Raw genomic sequence first — 5,000 nt, 5'->3', positions numbered from 1 at the left:
ACCGTTGCAGCTCCCCATGTCCGAACTGGGGATTTCTGGGTAGGGGCTTCGGGTGCGCATTACTTTTTTGCCCAAGCGTCCAGTGGGGTTTCTGGTGCGCTCCGAAGTGGGGTTATTGGAGCGGCCCCTCTTTTTTTGTCCGAGCGTTTGGTGGGGTTGCGCGCCCTGGTGGGCACCATGGTGCGCACCAAGGAGCGCTCCGAAGTGTGCTCCAAGGTGCGGCGTGCACGAAGTCGGAGCCCGGTTTGCCCCGGGTGCGCACCTCGCGTGCACCTTCGCCGCGGTGGGCACCATGGCGTGCACGAAGTCGGAGCCCGGTTTGCCCCGGGTGCGCACCTCGCGTGCACCTTCGCCGGGGTGGGCACCTCGGCTGGGTTGCGCGCCCTGGTGCGCACCAAGGAGCGCTCCGAAGTGTGCTCCAAGGTGCGGCGTGCACGAAGTCGGAGCCCGGTTTGCCCCGGGTGCGCACCTCGCGTGCACCTTGGCGCGGTGGGCACCATGGCGTGCACGAAGTCGGAGCCCGGTTTGCCCCGGGTGCGCACCCCGCGTGCACCTTCGCCGGGGTGGGCACCTCGGCTGGGTTGCGCGCCCTGGTGCGCACCAAGGAGCGCTCCGAAGTGTGCTCCAAGGTGCGGCGTGCACGAAGTCGGAGCCCGGTTTGCCCCGGGTGCGCACCTCGCGTGCACCTTCGCCGCGGTGGGCACCTTGGCTGGGTTGGGCACCATTGAGCGCTCCGAAGTGTGCTCCAAGGTGCGCACCATGGCCCTCCAAGGTGCGCAGCATGGCGTGCACGAAGTCGGAGCCCGGTTTGCCCCGGGTGCGCACCTCGCGTGCACCTTCGCCAGGGTGGGCACCTCGGTGCGCACACCTTCTCAATGTTTTCTTGCCTTTTCTGGAAATTGGTGAAGGCAGCGCATCAAAGGTGCGCACCTCGGTGTGCTCCGAGGTGCGAACCCGAGAGCGCTCCGAGGTGCCCACGAAGTCGAAAGTCGGGTTAATTGCATTGTTTTCCCCGGGTGCGCTCCGAGGTGCGCAACATCGGTGCGCACCAAGGAGGGCTCCGAAGTGTGCTCCAAGGTGCGCACGATTCGGAGCTCGGTTTGCCCGGGGTGCGCACACCTTGGCTGGGTTGCGCACCCTTTGTGCGCTCCAAGGTGCGCACGAAGTCGGAGCTCGGTTTGCCCCGGGTGCGCACCTTCGCCAGGGTGCGCACCTTGATGCGCACGCCTTGGCTGGGCTGCGCACCTTGGTGGGCGCCATGGTGCGCACCTTTCGTGCGCTCCAAGGTGCGCACGAAGTCGGAGCTCGGTTTGCCCCGGGTGCGCACCTTGGTGGGCGCCATGGTGCACTCCGAGGTGCCCAAGATTGGTGCGCACCAAGGAGCGCTCCGAAGTGCGCTCCAAGGTGCGCAGGTGCGCGCGAAGTCGAAAGTTGGGTTAATTGTCCGGTTTGCCTCGGGTGCGCACCTTGCGTGCACCTTCGCCAGGGTGGGCGCCTTGGTGCGCACACCTTGGCTGGGCTGCGCACCCGGGCGCGCACACCTTGGCACCCGCGTTTCCTTCATTTTAAATTTTTTTTTTTTACAATCTCTCAAGTGGGAAATTCTATAATCTCAACTTTTTTTGCCTTTTCAGGAAACTTTTGAATGGAGCGCATCATTGGTGCGCTCCGAAGTGTGCTCCAAGGTGCGCACCTCTGGTGTGCTCCAAAGCTCTCTCCAGCTGCGTGCACCTGCCCCGGCCGCGCACCCGGCCCCGCCCAGCTTCGCTCACCTGTCCCGGGCGTCTGGTGCGGAACCTTAGAGTAAGAAACATCACCGTGCACCTTGGCCAACGTGCGCGACTCGACCGAGCGCGCACTGGCCGAGGTGCACACCGATTTCACCTGGGTGCGCGCGCAGCACCTCGGGCGCACCGGGGTGCGCGCACAACGCCCGGGTTGCACCGTGGCCTGTGTGCTCGGGGCGCCTCGGGTGCGCGCTCGGTGTCGCCCCCGCGCGCGCGGTAGTGCGGGCAGCGCACCCCGGCCCGGCCCGGCCCCGACGAGAACGCAAACGGGCAAAAGGTTTATTCAAATAGCATTGCGACGCCCGGCGAAAAACTAAGAAAGGGTGCAACACCGGGACTTCCCGGGAGGTCACCCATCCCAGTACTACTCCGGCCCAAGCGCGCTTAACTGCGGAGTTCTGATGGGATCCGGTGCACTAACGCTGGTATGATCGCACCCGTTATGAGCTTGTCGCAGTGTGTACTTAGCAAACCGCGACCCACGTGCGAATCCACCCCGGCCACCCACCCCCGTCGAGGTGCACACCCTCCCTCGCGAAGTGCGCCCCGTTCGCCAAGTGTGAGCCCTGCCCGGGTGCGCGCACCTTGCTAGGGCGTCGGGTGTGCACCCGGCCCGGCCTACGTGCGTGCACCTGGACGGGGCGTCGTGTGCGTGCAGTGTCCCGTCTGCAACGCGGTGCCCACACACCACCTCGGGCGCAACGACCTGCGCTCACATGTGGGCCGAGTGCACCTTGGTGCATGTTCGGGGCGCCTCGGGTGCACGCTCGATCTTGCCCCGGTGCACCAAGGCGCTCGGTTTGCCCCGGGTGCGCACTTGGTGCAAGGTGGGCACCCAAAATAGGGATCAAGCACCAAAACACAAGTTTCGGGATGCAAAATGGGACCCAAGGACCACAAATGCGTTCCAAGACCCATGATGGGTCCACGAGAACAAAAATGTGTTCCGAGACTTAATAAACAAATATTGGGTTTTAGGAGAAGAAACATGCTCTGATGCCCAAAACGAGAATCGACCCCGAAAAGGCCACAGGCCAAAAGTGGGATGCGAGACAAAAAAAAATGGGACCCGAGGACCAAAATTGGGTTCCCAGGTCGAAGACAGGGCAACCGGACAAGAAACGACCTCTAAGGCTCGAAATGAGTCCCGACGACTAAAACTTGACAAGAAGCACCCATCAGGCACCCAACTCGACACCCATGGGATGCCGACCCACCCGGGCTTCCACCTAGCACACCTTGGCACCCACCCACCCTCGCACCCAACCTCGCACCCAACTTAGCACCTTTGAACCCACATTGGCACTCACCCTGACCCTGGCACCTTGGAACCCACATTGGCACTCACCTTGACCCTGGCACCCACCTTTGCACTCACCTTGGGACCCACCCTGGCTCCCACCTCGGCACCCACCCAGACACCCACCTTGGTTCCTTGGCACCCACCTTGGATCCTTGGCACCCACCCCGACACCCACCTTGGCACGCAACTTGGCTACTTGCCACCCACCTTGGCTCCTTGACGCCCACCCCGACAACCACCCCGTGACCTACCCTGGCTAGGGTTGGTGCACACCCACCCTGGTGCCCACCTTGGCACCCACCCCATGACCCACCTTGGCACGCACCTTAGTACCCACCCCGTTACCCACCCTAGGACCCACCCCGTGACCCACCTTGGCCAGGGTGGGTGCCTTGGTGCGCACAACTTGCCTGGGCTGCACACCAGGGCGGGCTCAAGATGGCACCCGCGTTCCGTTTTTTTCACTATCTTTCAAAACGGAAATTTTAAAATCTCGTTTTTTTTTTTTTTTTGCCTTTTCTGGAAATTAGTGAAGGCAGCGCATCAAAGGTGCGCAATGCTGGTGCGAACCCGGGAGCGCTCCGATGTGTGCTCCAAGGTGCGGCGTGCACGAAGTCCGAGCCCGGCTTGCCCCGGGTGCGCACCTCGCGTGCACCTTCGCCGGGGTGAGCACCTTGGCTGGGTTGCGCGCCCTGGTGCGCACCAAGGAGCGCTCTGAAGTGTGCTCCAAGGTGCGGCGTGCACGAAGTCGGAGCTCGGTTTGCCCCGGGTGTGCACCTCGGGTGCGCACCTCGCGTGCACCTTCGCTGCGGTGGGCACCTTGGCTGGGGTTGCGCGCCTTGGTGGGGCACCATGCAGTGCACGAAGTCGGAGCCCGGTTTGCCCCGGGCGCGCACCTCCGCCAGGGTGGGCACCTTGGTGCGCACAACTTGCCTGGGCTGCGCACCAGGAAGGGCTCAAGATGGCACCCGCGTTCCGTTTTTTTCACTATCTTTCAAAACGGAAATTTTAAAATCTCCTTTTTTTTTTGCCTTTTCTGGAAATTAGTGAAGGCAGCGCATCAAAGGTGCGCACCTCGCTGCCCACCTTGGTGTGCTCTGAGGTGCGCACCCGGGAGCGCTACGAAGTGTGCTCCAAGGTGCGGCGGTGCACGTTGTCGGAGCCCGGTTTGCCCCGGGTGCGCACCTCGCCTGCACCTTGGCCGGGGTGGGCACCTTGGCTGGGTTTGCCCAGGGTGCGCTCCGAAGCGGGGTTACTGGAGCGCCCCCTCTTTTTTTGTCAGAGCGTTTGGTGGGGTTTCTCGCATTGGCTCTTCCCAGGCCCGGTTGTTGGGTGCGCTCCCACCCTGGCGCGCGCGAAGTTGGAAGTTGGGTTAATTGCCCGGGCGCGCACCTTCGCCAGGGTGGGCACCTTGGTGCGCACACCTTGGCTGGGCTGCGCACCAGGGCGGGCTCAAGATGGCACCAGCATTCCCTTTTTCTCACTATCTTTCAAAACGGAAATTTTAAAATCTCGTTTTTTTTTTGCCTTTTATGGAAATTAGTGAAGGCATCGCATCAAAGGTGCGCACCCTCGCTGCCCACCTTGGTGTGCTCCGAGGTGCCCACCACGGTGCGCAACGCCGGTGCGAACCCGGGAGCGCCCCGATGTGTGCTCCAAGGTGCGGCGTGCACGAAGTCGGACCCCGGTTTGCCCCGGGTGCGCACCTCGCGTGCACCTTGGTGCGCACACCTTGGCTGGGTTGCGCGGCCTGGTGGGCACCATGGTGCGCACCAAGGAGCGCTCCGAAGTGTGCTCCAAGGTGCGGCGTGCACGAAGTCGGAGCCCGGTTTGCCCCGGGTACGCACCTTCGCCGGGGTGGGCACCTCGGCTGGGTTGCGCGCCCTGGTGCGCACCAAGGAGCGCTCCGA

General features: G+C 63.3%; 1 non-coding gene across 1 annotated transcript; it reads right to left on the bottom strand.

Moving 5' to 3' along the window:
* Positions 1-2,107: 2,107 nt before the first annotated feature.
* On the bottom strand, positions 2,108-2,226 carry LOC131871909 (5S ribosomal RNA). Its single transcript, XR_009370098.1, has one exon. It is a non-coding gene; the product is annotated as a 5S ribosomal RNA (ribosomal RNA).
* Between the last annotated feature and the right edge of the window lie 2,774 nt (positions 2,227-5,000).

The sequence above is a fragment of the Cryptomeria japonica genome, unplaced genomic scaffold (genome assembly GCF_030272615.1).
Source record: "Cryptomeria japonica unplaced genomic scaffold, Sugi_1.0 HiC_scaffold_483, whole genome shotgun sequence".
Taxonomy (NCBI): Eukaryota; Viridiplantae; Streptophyta; class Pinopsida; order Cupressales; family Cupressaceae; genus Cryptomeria; species Cryptomeria japonica.
Note: the sequence above shows the minus strand (reverse complement) of the source record. Positions and strands in the feature narration are given on the sequence as shown.